The 18,271-nt window shown below is 37.4% G+C and overlaps 1 protein-coding gene across 1 annotated transcript in view; it reads right to left on the minus strand.

The window, feature by feature from the left end:
- Positions 1-18,271, minus strand: part of SLC35F1 (solute carrier family 35 member F1) — a 407,499-nt gene that overhangs the window by 156,959 nt on the left and 232,269 nt on the right. The window lies entirely within an intron of this gene.

The raw sequence follows: 18,271 nt of genomic DNA on the forward strand, positions 1-18,271 counted from the left end.
AGGGGCAAGAGTCAAGGGGTTCACTATGCATAGAAATAAAGTGCCCATATGGGCTTTATGATCACATAAATCTACAGGATCTGACACAGGAAGAGCCCCTGGAAATATAAAGGAGGCTTCTGCCTTCCCCAAAAGTCTCATCTGACTTTCCTGGTTTATTTATAGAAACAGCAATGTAAAATAAGCAAAAAATATTATTGCTAAACATAAAAAAAATTAGTCAGAGGATATGTGATGTTACATATTTCCTCCCCCGTGGCAGATGTGAATCCATCTTTCTGGAAGGGGCACAGAGTCCTGAACAGATACCTTAGTGGTGTCTTGCTTAAAACAAGAAAAAAGAATGGGGTGCCGGAATGGTTCAGTCGGTTAAGAATCCAACTCTTGGGGCGCCTGGGTGGCTCAGTCAGTTAAGCGTCCGACTTAGGCTCAGGTCACGATCTCTCGGTCTGTAAGTTCGAGCCCCGCATCCGGCTCTGGGCTGATGGCTTGGAGCCTGGAGCCTGCTTCCGATTCTGTGTCTCCCTCTGTCTCTGCCCCTCCCCCGTTCATGCTCTGTCTCTCTCTGTCTCAAAAATAAATAAACGTTAAAAAAAAAAAAAAAAAAGAATCCAACTCTTGATTTCGGCTCAGGTCATGATCCAAGGGTCATGGAATTGAGCCCTGCATCAGGCTCAATGCTGAGCATGAAGCCTGCTTGAGATTGTTTCTCCCTCTGTCCCCTCTCCTTCTCTCTCTCTCTACATTAATAAAATAAAAGAGTAAATATTTAAAAAATAAGAAAAAAAAGAAAGAAAGGAAAAAGAAAAAAGAAAAAGGCATCTATCACATTTTGGTCATTCCATTTGTTTCAATGAGGAGGAAAACTGGAGCAAGGCATGAGGGCCCATAGAAAAGGCTTTCTTGAGGATAACCTGTAACATACTGGTAGAGGCTTCTCCTTGGTTGCCCTGTTTCCAGGTATTGGGCCTGACCCCTGAACTCAATCTTTATAAAGGGATCAAAGAGATATTTTTACACGTATATTCTACAATGTCAGTCTGCTGCTTAGAATCCTACAATGGTACCCTATAAAATGCAGTGATCTATAAGGCTTATGATACATGATCCAGAAACATAGCTGCCAACATTTCCTCTCATACATCTGCATTCATGCTCCTCCTCCCAAAGGGAGATGGGATCTACTTCTCCTTTTCTAGAAGCAGAGCTCCTCTTGTGACTTATTTTGACCAACAGGATGTAGGGGTAAGGATGTCATGTGACTTCCAGACTAATCCGGAAGAAGCTCCACAGCTTCCACATCTCACTCTCTGCAGATACAGCTTACATGTAAAGAACCTAGTTTGCTGAATATTAGGTCACCATGTGTAAAGAAAAAGAGAAACCCAGCCAGCCAATGTCACCCCAGCTGAAGCACCAGACATGTAAGTGAGGCTCCTGGATCCTCCTGCCCCATTGGAGCTGTACCAGCCTGTGCCACGTGGAGCAGAGATGAGCCATCCCCAGAGACTGTTGCCCAATTGGAGAACTGTGAGAAATAATCAATGGCTATCGTTTTAGGGCATAATATTTGTGGTGGTTCATTATGGAACATCAGGTAACTGAAAACAAGGCCCTACGTGCCTTCCCTCCACTCTTAATACCTCTGGAGCTTTACTTCCTGCTTTCATTTCCCCATGAAGCCAGAGCTCCAGTCCGACTTACACCTCAACAATAAGTCACAGTCTTCTTTGCTGGCATTCCTTTGCATGTGTTATTATTTCTAGAATGTTTTCCTGCCTTTATCAGTCTGACTCCTATTCATCTTTTAAGATTTGGCTCATATGTTACCCCCTTTAAGAAGTCTTACTTGGGTTGCTTCTCCTTCATTTCTATATCTTGTATTATAATTACTGATTTTACCCTGTTTCCCTCTGCCAGACAGTGAAGTCTATATAATGTTCTTTATTTACTGCACCTATTGCTGGACAATACCATTCAGAAGTAGTGAATGAAGAATTCAAAGACGGGGCAGAGGCAGGCCTAGGCAACACTGAACAGTTTTGCCGAATTGAAAGCATGATAAAAAAGAAAGGCAGAGGTAAAGAGAAGTACCAGAATTAATTCAAAAGTTTTTAAGCCAGCCTAACAGAGAAGTGTGATACCCACTAACAAAAATCACGATAAGGAGTTGGTTTGAGTGGAAAGATAACAAAAAACCTTGGTATATTGAATCTGAGCTGCCAGATGAGCTTCCAAATGATCCAGCAGTATTTGCAACAAGAGATAAGAGTTGGATAGGGAGAACAACCAGGAGATGAATATGCAGAAGTTATACACCTAAAAGTGATGGATGGCTCAAGTACTAGAAACGGATGATATTGCCAAGGAAGAGAGAATAAGAAGTCTAGGAAAAATCCTTGGGGAATCCCCACATTGGGGTTAAGGGAAAAGAAGAGGCACATCATTGGAGTCACAAGTGGTTGGAAGGTTAAGGGGAAGACAAGGAAAGCTCTTGCTGTCAGGGAAAGCAAGGGAACAGAGACTTTCATGGAGACGGTAGTTGTAATACTGAATGTTGCTTAGAGGACAGAGAGAATGTGTACTGGGAGAAGATAATTTGTAGTCACTGCTAGCCTTTGAAAGACCAGTTTTTGCAGAGTGGAGAGTAGCAGAGCAATACTGGTATTATGGAAACCAAGGAAACAGAGAATTCCACAGAGGGAATAGTTAGCTGTGACTAAATGGACAGGAAGTCCTAAGATATAAAAGTGCTGACTTTGAAGAATTTTGGAGAATTCAAAGAATTCTTTGAAGAAGTCTGATCTAGTCACCACAAAACACAATAGTTATGATGAGAGCTAAAATAATAATGTATAAAATGATTTACAATTTAATTTAGAGTGGATTCATGATTATCCTCTCATGAGGTCACTCTTGATTATTTGCATAATAACTTACATCCTGAAGTGGAAAAGAAATAGGGAGAGTTACAACTAATTGGTTGCTCCCAATGCTGAGTATGTCGACCAGAAAAGAGTGGGTATGGAGTATGTCTCCTTGAGAAAATAAGGTTAAAAATGGCCACAACATGGGAATTCCTACAGCTGCTTAAATTATAACCATCGTATTCAAAACTTTGGCAATATCCTGTGCCTTTCTTGAACAAAATCAAGCCACCGAAAATAACTGGTTATTTATGTAACGGAATCAAATTTTAGTTTTCTGATGTATATGTACCTGTATACTATAAAACAGCCTTCTACATGTCAGGCACTATGTACTCAAAGATGAGTAAGACATAGTCCTTGTCATTGGCGAACTACTAACCAAGACTTTGGAGCTGAGTTCCCAAATAACTTACTACAAAATGAGGCTAGTTACAGTGAAATAACAATAATAATTCATATTTAATAAGTTCTCAGCCTGTGCCAAGTCCTGGGCTTTACCTTTATATATACTATCTTATTTAATCCTTATAGTAACCTTATAAGGCAGGTACTACTTTTTGTATTTATTTCTTATAGAAATGTGCTGTCACTGGGCACATTCTGAAAGCTTATGGTGCAATGAATCCATTTGCTAGATATTAATTTACTTTTTATAGTTTTTAAAATACAGTATTGATTACACACTAGCATTTGAATTAATAACCCTTTAAATTAAAAGGAACGGAAAGAGTAGACCCTTAATACAGAATAACTTTTCTAACAAAACCTGTTTTCTAAATATTTTGTACCTATCTGTCCACTGCATATGTAATTATACATTCACAGTATATATTTCTATTAATTTATACTTTATAAATATATCAACATAAATATGTAGATATTTAGAGTTTTATAGATACACACACATATACCATAAATCAAATTAATAAATATTATCTCAAAAAGCATTGTTTATTATCTAATAAATGCCAGATATTATGCTACACACAGAATAGTATGATGTATAAGCATGTGTCCAGATCTTAAGGAACTCAGTTTCAAGTAGAAATAGGGCTGGCTACATAATTGCAGGCCCTAGTAAAAAATGAAAATGGGGGTCCTTTGTTCTAAAAGCAGGGAAAAATGTGATTATAAGCACTTGCAAAGATCTCTCCCTATCAACTTGTCTTTTTTTTTTTCTCATTACTTTTTGACCCCTTTCCCTCCTTTCTCTCAACCCCCAATCCCCGCAGCTCTGATAATGACCAATATGTTTTCTTTATCTATGTGCTTGTTTTTTTTAATAGATAAAAAAATTCCACATATGAGAGATCATACAGTATTTGCCTTTCTCTGTCTGACTTATTTCATTTAGCATAATGCCCTTAAGATCCATCTATGTTGTCGCAAATGGCAAGAATTCATCTTTTTCATGGCTAAATAATAGGGTCCACACCACAATACACACACCACAACTTCTGTAACCACCCATCCATTGATGGCTTATGGTTGTTTCCATATCTTGGCTATTGTACACAACACTGCAATGAACACGAACATGGACATAAGGGTGCAGAAATCTTTTCTAATTAGTGTTTTTATTTTCTTCAGATAAATACCTGAAAGTGGAATTGCTAGATTATATGGTAGTTTTATTTTTATTTTGTGGGGGGAACTTCCTTAACTGGTTTCCACAGTGGCTGCACCAATTTACGTTCCAACCAATAGTGCACAAAGGTTTCCTTTTCGCCACATCTTTGCCAACACTTATGTCTTGTCTTTTTAAAACAATAACCATTCTAACAGGCATGAGGTGATTCCTCATTGTGGTTTTGATTTGCATTTCCTTGATAATTAATGATGCTGAATATCTTTTCATGTACCTGTTGGCCATCTTCATCTCTTTGAAAAAATGTCTATTTTGATCCTCTGTCCAGTTTTAAATTGGATTGTTTGTATTTTTGACATTGAGTTTTATGAGTTCTTTATATATTTTGGATATTAGCCCCTTATCAGATAGATGATTTGCAAATATTTTCTACCATTCTGTAGGCTGTTTTTCATTTTGTTTGTAGTTTTCTTTCCTGTGCAGAAGCTTTTTAGTATGATGTAGTCTCACTTCTTTTTGTGTTTACTGCTTCTGCTTTTGGTGTCAGATTGAAATAAACCATCACCAAAATCTGTGTCAAGGAGCTTACTTCTTATGTTTTCTTCTAGGAGTTTTATGGTTTTGGGTCTTATGTTCAAGTCCTTAATGGATTTTGAGTTAATTTTTGTGTATAAGATAGTGGTCAAGTTTCGTTCTTTTGTCCAGTCTTTCCCCATTGTATATTCTTGTCTCGTTTATTGTAAATTAGTTGACCATATATGTGTTGGTTTATTTCTGGGCTTTCTATTCTGTTCCACTGATCTATGTGTCTGTTTTTATGCCAACACCATACTGTATTAATCACTAAAGCTTTGTAATGAAGTTTGAAATCAGGACGCATGATGCCTCTAGCTTTGTTCTTTCTCAAGATTGCTTTGGTTATTGGGTTTTTTTAAATTGTTTTTTTTTTTTGTGGTTCCATACAAATTTTAGAATTATTTGTTTTATTTCTTTGAAAAATGTCATTGAAATTTTGATAGAGAATGCACTGAATCTGTATATTGTCTTGGATAGTATGAACATTTTAACAATATTGACTCTTTCGATCTATGAGCACAAAATAATCTTTCCTTTTATTTGTGTCTTCTTCAATTTTATTAATGTCTCATAGTTTTCAGTAGAGGTCTTTCATCTCCTTGGTTAAATTTATTCTAGGTATTTTATTGTTTTCGATGCAATTGTAAATGGGATTTTTTAAATTTCTCTTCGTGATAGTTTACTATTAGCACAAAGAAATGCAACAGATTTTTGTGTATTGATTTTGTAGCCTGCAACTTTACTGAATTCATTTATTAGTTGTAACAGTTTTTGATGTAGTTTTTAGTGTTTTCTATATATAATATCATGTCATCTGCAAATAGTGACAATTTTACTTCTTTTCTTATTCAGATGCCTTTTATTTCTTTTGCTTGCCTAATTACTCTGGCCAGGACTTCCCATATTGTGTTTAATAAAAGTGGCAAGAGTAGGCATCCTCGTCTTAGGGGATAAGCTTTTAGCTTTTCACTGTCGAGTAGGGCTTGCCACATATGGCTTTTATTATGTGGAGTTATGTTCCCTCTACAGCCACTTTGTTGAGAGTTTTTATCATAAAAGAGTGCTAAATTTTGTCTAATGCTTTTCCTGTATCTATTAATATGATCATATGAGTTTTCTCCGTCATTTGTTAATGTGTTGTATCGCACTGATTTGCAGGTGTTGAGCCATCCCTGCATCTCTGGAATAAATCCCACTTGATCATGGTGTGTAATCCTTTTAATGTACTGTTGAATTTGGTTTTCTAACATTTTGTTGAGGATTTCTGCATCTATGTTCATCAGAGATATTGGCCTGTAATTTTTTTTTTCTTCTGACATCCTTGTATGGTTTGGTATGAGGGTAATACTGGCGTCATAAAATGAGTTTGGAAGAGTTCCCTCCTATTTTTTGGAACAGCTTGAGCAAGGACTGGTTTAATTCTTCTTTGAATGTTTGACTGCATTTACCAGTGACGCCATCTGGTTCTGGACTTTAGTTTGTCGGGAAGTTTTTGATTACTGATTCAATGTTCTTAGTAGTAATTAGTCTGTTTAGATTTTATATTTCATCATGATTCAATCTTAGTAGGTTGTATGTTTCTAGGAATTTATCCAATTTTCTAGTTTGTCCAATTTGTTGGCAGATAATTGCTCATAGCAATCTCTTATGATCCTTTGTATTTCTGTGGGATCAGCTGTAAAATCTCTTTCATGTCTAATTTTATTTAAGTTCTCTGTCCTTTTTTCTTCATAAGTGTAACTAAAGGTTTGTCAATCTTGTTTATCTTCTCAAAGAACAAGCTCTTATTTCACTGATTTTCCCCATTGCCTTTTTGGTCTTTATTTCATTTATTTCTGCTCTAATCTTTATTTCCTTCCTTTCCTTCCTTTATTTCCCTCAAGCTTTGTTTATTTTTTTTCTAGTTCTTGAGGTATAAAGTTAAGTTGTTTATTTGAAACATTTCTTTTTTGAAGGTTTTTCTGAAATGTCTTTCAAAAGGTTTTTTGAGATAGGCACTTATTGCCACGAACTTCCTTCTTAGAGCAGCTTTTGCTACATCCCACAAATTTTGATATGTATATTTCTGTTTTCATTTGCTTCAAGGTATTTTTTTTTACTTTTTCTATGTCTTCATTGACCTGTTGGTTGTTCAGTAGCATCTTGTTTAATCACTACATATTTGTGAATTTTCCACTTTTCTTCATATAAAAACTTTCTACTATTGGGGTCAGGAAAGATGTTTGATGTGATTTCAATCTTCTTAAATTTATTAAGACTTGTTTTGTGGCCTAACATATGATCTATCCTAGAAAATGCTCTTTTCTTTTTTTTTTTTCTGTTTATTTTGAGAAAGAGAGCACGAGAGTGAGGGAGAGGTAGAGAGAGGGAGAGAGAGAGTCCCAAGCAGGCTCCATGCTCAGCACAAAGCCTGATGTGGGATTTGATTCCACGACTGTGAGATCATGACCTGAGCCAATACTGAGAGTTGTATGCTTAACCAACTAAGCCACCCAGGTGTCTTATTCTCTTTTTTTTAATGTTTATTTACTTATTTTGAGAGAAAGCATGAGTTGGGGAGGGGCAGAGAGAGAAGGGGAGAGACAGAATCCCGAGCAGGCTCTGGTGCTGTCAGCGAAGAACCCTACTCGGGACTCGATCTTATGAAACTGAGATCATGACATGAGCCGAAATCAAGAGTCAGATGCTTAACCAACTGAGAAACCCAGGCCCCTTATCCTAAAAAATATTCTAATTGTACTGGAGAATAATGTGTATTCTGTCTCTTTGGGATGGAATATTCCATATATATAACTGTTAAGTCCATCTGATCTAATGTGTTACTTAAGGTGAATGTTTTCTTATTGATTTTGTCTCCGGATGATCTATCCATTGATATAAGTGGGGTATTAAAATCCCCTATTATCCTACTGGTGTTTGTTTCTCCCTTTAGGTCTATTAGTATTTGTTCTGTATATTTAGGTGCTTCTATGTTGGGTGCATAAATATTTACAAATGCTATATCCTCTTGTTGGATTGACCACCTTATTATTATGTAATGCCCATCTTTGGGTCTTATAGTCTTTGGTTTAAACTCCATTTTGCCTGACATAAGCACATCTACTCCAGGTCTCTTGTGATTTCTATCTGCATGGAATATCTTTTTTTGTCTCTTCGTTATCAGTCTGTGTGTGACCTTATATCTAAACTGAGTCCCTTATAGGCAACATAAAGATGGGTCTTATTTTTTTTTTTTAACCAATCAGCCACCCAGTGTCTTTTGATTAAAAAATTTAGTCTATTTGAACTTAAAGTAGTTATTGATAGGTGTGTACTTATTGCCATTTTGTTAATTGCTCATTGGTTGTCTTCACAGTTCTTCTCTGTTTCTTTCTTTGTCCCTGCTCTCTTCCTTTGTGGTTTGATGACTTTCTGTAGTGGTATGCTTATGGTCCTTTCTCTTTACCTTTTGTATGTTTACTATAGGTTTTTGCTTTGCTGTTATCATTAGGCTTACATAAAACTGCTTATGACAGATATTACTATTTCACAGATAATTAAATTTTTATAGATAAGTAAATTGATGCTTAGAAGGGTTAAGCAAACAGCCCAAGATCACAGAGCTAGCATGGGGAAATGGGGAAGAGTTTGGATGGAAACCAGGTTATTTGACTCAAATTCCCAACATCTTAATTACTATGCTATACCACCCTAGGCTGCCAAAAAAAAAAAAAAAAAAAAAAAAGTGGTTTCCCTCACAAAGGCAGAGTGCACAGTGCTAGAAACCTAAGTTGCTAGGTTCCAGGAATATTCTGAGCAAGGTGAAGATGAAAAAAGCCAGCCAGAATGACTAATGAAAACTCTTCCACTAAGACCTCTATAATGTGTGCCTTTCAACAGGAGGTCAACACAGGCTTACGCTTGTTTCTTCAGCCAAACAAAGCAGCAAATCTCCAGCGATTGGTTTTTGCTTTTAATTAGTGACCATGTCATTTAGCTGCTCTGGTATGATTTGATACAGAATGCAAATTATTGTTTTATTGGTCATGCTAATAAACGTGATTTGTAAAAACAGGAAGGAATGGAAGGAGCCTTTCACTATGAGTTCTTTCCCAGCCACAGAAAGCTAAATACTATAGCTAGTGTAGTCTACACATCTGTTACCAGAGTCACCAAAGCAAAATAAGTAAATAAATAAAAATATAAAGAAATCTAGATGTTGACCTAGATAATAAACTCTGTTAATTCCATCTCCACACCCTTGCCATTTTCATTTCATCAAATTCTCTTGTGCTGTCTTTAACCACCGGACAAATCCTTTTGGTGATTTGTTTCACAGAATGTTCTCCCTACCACTCTCTCTGTTTTAGGATCTTTTCAGTTTATTTATCATCGCCTTATCCCTCTGAACTATACTTTTTCCCATAGGTAACCACCACAGTAGATCTGTAGTCCCTTCACCTAACTCTTCATAATCTTAAGACCTGTCTTCCCCAGAAAGTCTCCGTTTGGTTACTCCCTGCTCCCTGAAGCTGAGTTAAGTGCCCTCATCTACATGTTCCTACCTCTATTTTACTCACCATATAGTGTAACTCATAAGCTCCTGAAAAGAAGGGAATGTATTGTATTCGCTTCTATGTTCCTGGTGCCTTGAGCATTGCTGGGTGGAAAGGAAATAGATGCTCAATAAACACAGAATGAATAAACATGTTTATGAGAGAACAAATATTTGTAAAGAAAAAGGGCAAAATCCTAGAAGATTTGAAAGATCACTGCTAATCTTGTCTTGAAAAACTACTAGTTTTGAAAGACAAAGCAAACCTTGTTTTTACTGTATTCCATTTTCCAGTTAGACACTGAGATTAACAAGCGATTTCTTGTTGCCTTTCTGAACAAGCCTGGTAAGGTGCTATCTTGCAAAAATGATGCTAAATATGGTGCTGAGTGGAATTCTGCACAGGGAACTGTTGGTTATTCATGCAATATATAGAATAACACACCAGATGCATCCTAACATAGGAAACACAGGTCCTATAATTTTAGTAGCAGAAATTGAGAGGAGACTATTATACACATTTTCATCTTCTTTGTTTATGCATTTAAAAGGACATCCTATCCACTTTAAATTCAGAATGACTAGACAATGAAAAATGCATGAGTCTCAGGAAAAATAGTGCTGCTGGAAGCTGAATACCTATTATAATACAGCTTATATTCATAAAGACTGACATAACCATTACCACAAGCACTTTATTCTGTTAAAGAAATAGACTTTAGAACCCTGTGAATAAACTTATTACAAATTAGGTATTCAAAATAATAAGATTTAAAATAAAACACGAATTGAATCTTGTTTTCTTCCCTCAGTTATAAGAATACATTCTTTTAAAAGGGTATGAAGATTTTCAACATAGTGTTATATAACCATATTGCTTTGTAATCCTTTGGCATGAGAGTGAAATAATTATGTTATCATTTTGAATCAGAGCACATCAACCTTTCTGTAGAGACATCTTCATCTGATAGCTATTCTCACGCAAGCCATGTTAGATTTGGGTCAACATATGAATTCAGATGTGCATACATAAAGAACACTTAGGTAAACTCCCCTGACTACAAACAATTCCACTTGAACATGGGAGAAACGTGTGTTCTACCATGTTCTGTGAAAAGATTCATGTTTTCAGAAGTTAGGACATTGGCTTCCTCAAGTTCTTTGCTGAAAGATTTTATCACATTTAAGTGTTAATTAGACATATGTAAGATCATTAGGCAAGAAGCAAAAGCACCTACCTACAGGTTTAACATTAATTGGAGTGTCTTTCCTTCAGATTCTATATTCATGGAGTTTAATCTGTTCTCTGGTTCTGGGGTAGCAGGTTTTGGTTTGGGTTTGTTCTGGTTTTTAGAGGAAACCAAGTAAGCCACAAAAGCCCTCCTAAACAATATTTCAGTGAGTCTATGAGGCACTAAGTGTAGGAGACATTGGAAACTCTAGTATGAGAGGATGAGTCACGATTGTGCATGTAAATTACATATTGCATTATCTAGAGAAGTGGCACAGAAGAGTAAAAAGGCACCAGAGAGGGATTTACAAGCTCCTGGCTTTTGGGTCCCACTAATTAAGCTCCATAATCTTGGACATCTTCTACTTTGGGTTTTGGTTCCTTCATACAAAGTAAGTATATTATAATTGGTGAGTGTTTAGTCTTATGCTCTGCCTTCAAATCCTCTTGGTCTTACCATCTCTAAGGTCTCTGGTCACATACTCTAACTCCAGTGGTGGCTTCACCAACACTACATAGACTACAACCAACAATACATGGAAACAGCCCAGGGGCCCAATGCCACATGCCCATTCTGTATACCTTGTGCCTTCTACCTTGGGGATTCCACATGGATGCTGAGGACCAGACCTTGTGGGGATCTGCTTGGTGCTCACTCATCAGCAACTGGGAAATACGGGGAAATTATTGCAGTTGACCAGTAGGAAACTATAGCAGACAGATAAATTCTTCCTTCTTTCTCCTTCAGGCAGACTGTCCTGAAAAGCAGTCACTTCTACAGGTTCTCTGAAGAGATCCTTCCTCACAAGATGCTCTGTAGGGTACTCTGTGCCCTTGTATGATCTCTCCCTCCATCCCTTTCTCATGCCTGCTCCCTATCTTTAAAAACAGTAGCAGCATATAAGTCTTTGCTTTCTGGGTAAATCAGGCTAAGATAATTAGCTTTAAATTTCCTTCTATTCCATAATTCTGACTTACTTTTAGAAGATGCTGGTGTATAGTCATCAACTCTTTTTTTTTTTTTAATGTTTATTTATTTTTGAGAGAGAGACAGACAGAGCGTGAGCAAGGGAGAGGCAGAGTGAGAGGGAGACACAGAACGCAAAGCAGGCTCCAGTCTCTGAGCTGTCAGCTCAAATTCACAAATCATGAGATCATGACCTGAACCGAAGCCGGACGCTCAACCAACTGAGCCACCCAGGCACCCGTACAGTTATCAACTCTTGAAATTAGTGTCTTCGATCTTAAAGTCCATTCCTTTTGTGTATTTGATTAAACTCTTCTGTAGCTGAGTTACCAGCAATGTTTGCTCATTGATTATGTGCAAACTCTGTGAGTTACAGGATCAGCCACTGAGAAATAGATCAGTCAGTAGCATTTGCCAAGACATGCTAAGTTCAGGTTATGAGAAAGGAATGTTTGGCCCCTGCCTCCAAGAAACTTACATAGATATGGAACATAAAAACAAAACTATACAGATAGAGAACATAAAAATACGCAAAAACTCAAGTAGGTTTATATAAAATTACTTGAAGTTATTGGGATCATTCTAATATTAAAATTAGACAAAGCAAATCTGGAAGGGTTTCATGGAGAGCATAGTTTTGAGCCTTTCATTTCTTTGTTTGATTTAAATAATGGAAGAGATGTAATTTGTTATTGAGAAACTGGCATGCCATTCCAGGAAAGAGAATGTTGTGCTGTCTCAGAAGCAGAGACTGACATGGAAATTTGGGTCACAAGTGAGAATCATAATAGCAGAGATGGATAAAAATGGGTAAGCAGCAGCAGAACCTACAGCATGGGATAGAGTTTTAATTCAGCAGGAATTGTTCTTTAGAATTTCTGAGTAAGAGGGGTGCCTGGGTGGCTCAGTTGGTTAAGCATTTGACTTCAGCTCAGGTCATGATCTCACGGTTCGTGGGTTCGAGCCCCACGTCCGGCTCTCGGCTGACAGCTCAGAGCCTGGAGCCTGCTTCGGATTCTGTGTTTCCCTCTCTCTCTCTGCCCCTTCCCCACTCAAGCTCTGTCTCTCTGTCTCTCAAAAATAAATACGTGTTAAAAAAAAAAAAAAAAAAAAAGAATTTCTGACCAAGAGAAATAAGCTCCTGCCACAATGTCTCTAAATTTCTCTGCTCATTCAATTAGTCAGAACCAAATCCTGCTTTTATTATGGAGAAAAGTTTCTAAAAGATGCAATAAGAACCAAATCTCTTTGTGTAAGTGTTGACACCCTGAAACTCCATTAACTTCATGGTACATCCACCTCTGACCTAGGCACACACCCGACTTTCATCCTAACATTGCAAACCGAAAGTCTTGCAATACTTGCTTCTTCAAGTCATCAGCATGGCTTTCTATGTATCTTTCAAAAATATTTGGTGACAGAAGAATGTTTTAGTCTGTTGTCACTTGTTTTTCTTGTGATTTTAGCTATCTTTACAGTGATAGGAAGAATTTCCCCAGTAGTATAAGGATTTTGATCATTTATTTACTAATAAGCATGAAATACCAATTGAGGTTAATTAAACAATTATTATTACATTTAATAGAATTTTTAAGAGTAATAGATTGAGGACTTTAACATAACCCTCTACCAAATCTGCAAAAGTTACATTAATGTTATGGTTGTTTAGTTTTTACTTGCTTGCTAAGATTGTGTCAGGTAATACCTTAAGGCACAATGTACACTTAGAGAGAAGCCCATCTTTAATAAATGTACAAGCAGATTCATATTTGAGATTATCTTATTGACATTACGAATTTTAATTGGTATTTTGTTTCATATGATTAGATTTCACTGTGTTTGTGTTTTATTTTGCAATGTAGCTGATGAAGAAGGGTCAGATTAAGAATAAGAGAAGTTTCAGGGAGGCTGGGTGGCTCAGTCAGCCGGCTCAGTCACCCGACTCTCGATTTCAGCTCAGGTCATGATCTCACGGTTAGTGAGATCGAGCCCCGTGTCGGGCTCGGTGCTGACACGGAACCTACTTGGGAACCTCTCTCTCTCCCTCCCTCTGCCCCTCCCCCTGCTCACGCTGTCTCTCTCAAAACAAATAAAAATTTAAAAAAAGAATAAGAGAAGTTTCAACTGAGTAAATTTTTCTTGTTATTTATTTCCACCACACTTGGGTATTATCTTTGACTCTGGGGTTTTGTGCAGGAATCTTTTAAAACAACAATCTTCTTCGTGAAATTTAGTTAGTGATATAATCACTAGATCCTTGACTAGACCCACATTAACTGAGTGAAGTCGGGGGGCTACCATGAAACCCCTCCGAAAGCAGAACATCCACTCCTCAGCCAAAGAATCTCATATACCTCAAAACAGTTGACTGTCTAAAGCAGCATCACCAAAAACCACATATTACTTAATTCCTTCTATACGAAATGTCCAGAATAGGCAAATCTACAGAGACAGGAAGTAGAGAGTTGTTTGCTTAGGGTTGGGAAGATGGGAAGATAGGGAGGTTTTACCAAAAGAGTACTGGGTTTCTTCTTGAGGTGGTGAAATGTTCTAAAATTGACTGTGGTGTTAGTTGGAAATATCTGTATACTAAATACTGATATACCAAAACCACTGAATTGTACACTTCAAATAAGTAGATGGCATAGTATGTGAATTACATCTCAATAAAGCTGTTATTAAAAAGAAAGAAAGAGAGGGAAGAGAAGAGGAGGAAAATAGAAAAGCAAAAAAGATAAGGAAAAGAAAAATAAAATTATTCAGCAGGTAAAAAAAAAGTTCAACCATTTCGTCTACAAAGTAAGTGCACCGGGGGCAATTTATATATTAAAAATTAGTCAAGCTTAATTACTTACTTATTTTTTTCCATGTATAAAGTAAAGTTTTTTTTTCTTTTAAATATAACATGATAATAAAGTTTTCTTCCTGGATCCCAGGGAATCATTTCATATTCTCCCTTAAGATGTGTACTCTCACTTTTATCGACTTAAAGGGTAAGTTTTTAATCATTAGCGTGGAAAGTAAGAACCTTTGTCATCTTCCTCCAGAGAATCATCATGGTGTCATAAAAAGAAAACATGTCTGGAAAATGGATCCTGCTCTGCCACTAGTCGCTGAGACTCATTTTGTTCATCTATAAAATGGGGATAATAATACATACCTCACAGGGCTATCATAAAAACTAAATGAGATTTTTCATGTAACTGTCTCTCTACTACAGTATCTGGCTCATGGTAAATGCTCAGAATAATAGCTCTTAGTACCTTTTGGTACATTTTAGAAGTATCGTATGCTTATTGACTACTTAAATCTGTAAGATTGCATTATGATACATTTAGAAAACACTAGGGAAACTATTGCTAGCATGCATCTCAGATTTATTTTCACAAGTTCTAACTAACACTTTTACTCCCAAATTTTGAAAGTTTAAAGGATTCTTGAACTTTAGAAATTGGGGAAGGAAAACAAAAAATAAATGAGGAATATTAAAGAGTCTTACGTGACATGCCTATCAAGAAATGAACAGATCTGATTTTTAATAGGCATTTTGACTTGACCTTCTCACACTTGCTAACATCTTGGAGAACAGAAAAGCGATGATGATATTTTTAGGCTGACTGTGTTACTGGTTTTTTTTCTTTATGCATTTTTTAATGACTTTGACATTTTTCATTACAAAATGCTTTTAACCTTGCATTTTTAATTATGTTAGTGAAGGCTGACACCAAATGGCAAACATTTAACTTTAAAACCTACTGAATAAATAAAAACAAAGAAAGTACACAAGTAGACTGGTGACTCACTTTCTTTTAAAATAAAGACTCATGTCAAATTCCATTATTTTGTCACATATTTACCAAATTTGTATGCATGCACTAGAGTGAATTTGAAGTAGAGCAAATTGGGAAAATTAGATTCCACTAAGTGCTGAACTTCTCTGCACACAATTAAAACCTGCTTGAAAAATGTATAATCAACTGAGATCATCAATTATGCTTTTACTTGGAAGAATGTACAGGGAACTCAGGATAAAAAGGTAGGGAAGCCAGGCCTCATTTTAGAAGACAAATATATCTGGCTTTTGCTTTCAATCATAAAAGGATTCTCTGAGCAGAAGCTAGCTGACATTTTTCTTCATCATTCTTTGCATTAAAGATGACTCCAATTGCCCCTTTACAAGGATCTGACATAAAGTCTCAATACCTATGACAGACTGCCTTGAGAAACAACTCAAAATTATACCACGATCCAATTTTTGCATCATGAACTAGACAAAATTTACTCTAGAGGAAAAAGTTTTCTGTAAGAATCAAAATTGGATATTTACCATAATTATTACAATGACTGAAAAGAAAATCAACCTGTTGAAATTTCTACTGTTAGGAATGATTTCTTTTTAATTTTTTTTAATGTTTATTTATTTTTGAGAGGGACAGAGACAGAATGTGAGTGGGTTAGGGGCAGAGAGAGAGGGAGACACAGAATCCGAAGCAGGCTCCACGCTCTGAGCCATCAGCCCAGAGCCCGATGTGGGGCTGGAACTCAAGAGCTGTGAGATCATGACCAGAGCCAAAGTCGGATGCTCAACCGACTGAGCCACCCAGGCGCCCCTAGGAATGTTTCTAACAGAAAAACAAAACCTATTATTGTCACTTTCACTTCAGGGTTACAGGGAAAGGCAATTAGAAGGAAGGGATGTTTTACTTATTTTTTTAACGTTTATTTTTGAGACAGGGAGAGACAGAGCATGAACGGGGGAGGGGCAGAGAGAGAGGGAGATACAGAAAGGGAAGCAGGCTCCAGGCTCCGAGCCATCAGCCCAGGGCCCGACACGGGGCTCGAACTCACGGACCATGAGATAGTGACCTGAGCTGAAGTCGGACGCTTAACCGATTGAGCCACCCAGGTGCCCCAGGCAGGGATGTTTTAAAGTGGGGAAATCCCAAAAGGTTCTCAGCTGCCTTTAAGATGGAAAAGACCAGAAAGGCGTATGGGAGAGAGAGCTCCTGACACAGGGCAATCTAAGGAGGATTTTTATTTTTATTATTTTTTCAAATGTTCATTTATTTCTGTTGAGAGAGAGAGAGAGAGCAAGCAGGAGAGGGGCAGAGAAAGAGGGAGACAGAGAATCCCAAGCAGGCTCTGCACTGTCAGCACAGAGTTCCACAAGGGGCTCAAACTCAGGAACCCTGAGATCATGACCTAAGCCGATCAGAGATTGAAATTAAGAGTTGGACACTTAACCAACTGAGCCATCCAGGTGCCCTCAGAGGAGGATTTTTAAAGACTGAGTGGAGAATGAGGGCTGGTAAAGAAAAAAACAAAACTAAATTGATGAATTTGTTAAAAGACAGCTCGGGTTGCTTCCTGAGGTACAAAATGTTCCAACTCTTTAAGAGCTACTAAGACTGAGCATTGTGGTAAAAACATCAGGCCAACCAAAAATATCAGGCGGGTTACAAACCAAAGGTGTCATAGAGAGTTTTACTCTGAAAATGAGCGTTCTCATTAAATTCGCATTCTATGTAAAAGAGACGAACAGTACAAGTGGAGCCGCTGCCGAAGCTACGACTGAGGACCAATGTCTAGACCTCAAGTTGTGGGGACCTACTGACACTTTCTTTAAGAAGGAAGAAAAAAGTAATGAAGGGTTGCTTTAGGAAACATAAATTGTACGCTCATCATTCTACTTGAGCAAATTTGTGAAATAATCTGTTAACATAACAAGGTGTTCTGGTAGACCCAGTTTGATGCGACGCCATCTCCACAGTGAGAAGGGGTGAAGCCCAGGGCCTTCTTAAATTTCCCCAGGGCCTCAGTCCAGTGTGCCGTGTTACAGCCACCCTTTCACAAGGTGGACTGCGGGGCAAAGCAGTCACTTACTAGTCACCAATGGAAACCACTTACAAACCACCTTTCCTTCCTTTTCTTTTATGTCAAGACTTGGGTAAATCCCAGTCATTTCAGAGGTTTGACACATTTCATCTAGCTCACCTGCTGACCTATTAAGGGCTTCCGTGATGTTTCCAAACTGTCCAAAACACAGAGGGCATCCAGGGAGTACGTGGCAAAGTACCAAAAAAGAGAACGTTAAGATTTTGTCTTTCAAATTGAAAAAAGAAGAAAGGTCTCATTCAATGTTTTAAAGTTTCACCAAAGGGGCGTCTGGGTGGCTCAGTCAGTTGAGCGTCTGACTTCAGCTCAGGACATGATCTTGTGGTTCATGAGTTAGAGCCCCACGATGGGCTCACTGCTGTCAGCACAGAGCCTGTTTCGGATCCTCTGCCCTCTGCCCCTTCTCTCAAAAATAAATAAAATATTCAAAAAAAAAAAAAAAAAACCCCTCCACCAAAGGGGAAATTAATAAAACTTCAAGAGCTGAAAAATCAACATTCCACTCTAACTCTAACAGTATTTTTTGCTAAAGGTATATCTTCTATCTACC

The sequence above is a fragment of the Panthera pardus genome, unplaced genomic scaffold (genome assembly GCF_024362965.1).
Source record: "Panthera pardus isolate Hobbes unplaced genomic scaffold, ASM2436296v1 HiC_scaffold_17, whole genome shotgun sequence".
Taxonomy (NCBI): domain Eukaryota; kingdom Metazoa; phylum Chordata; class Mammalia; order Carnivora; family Felidae; genus Panthera; species Panthera pardus.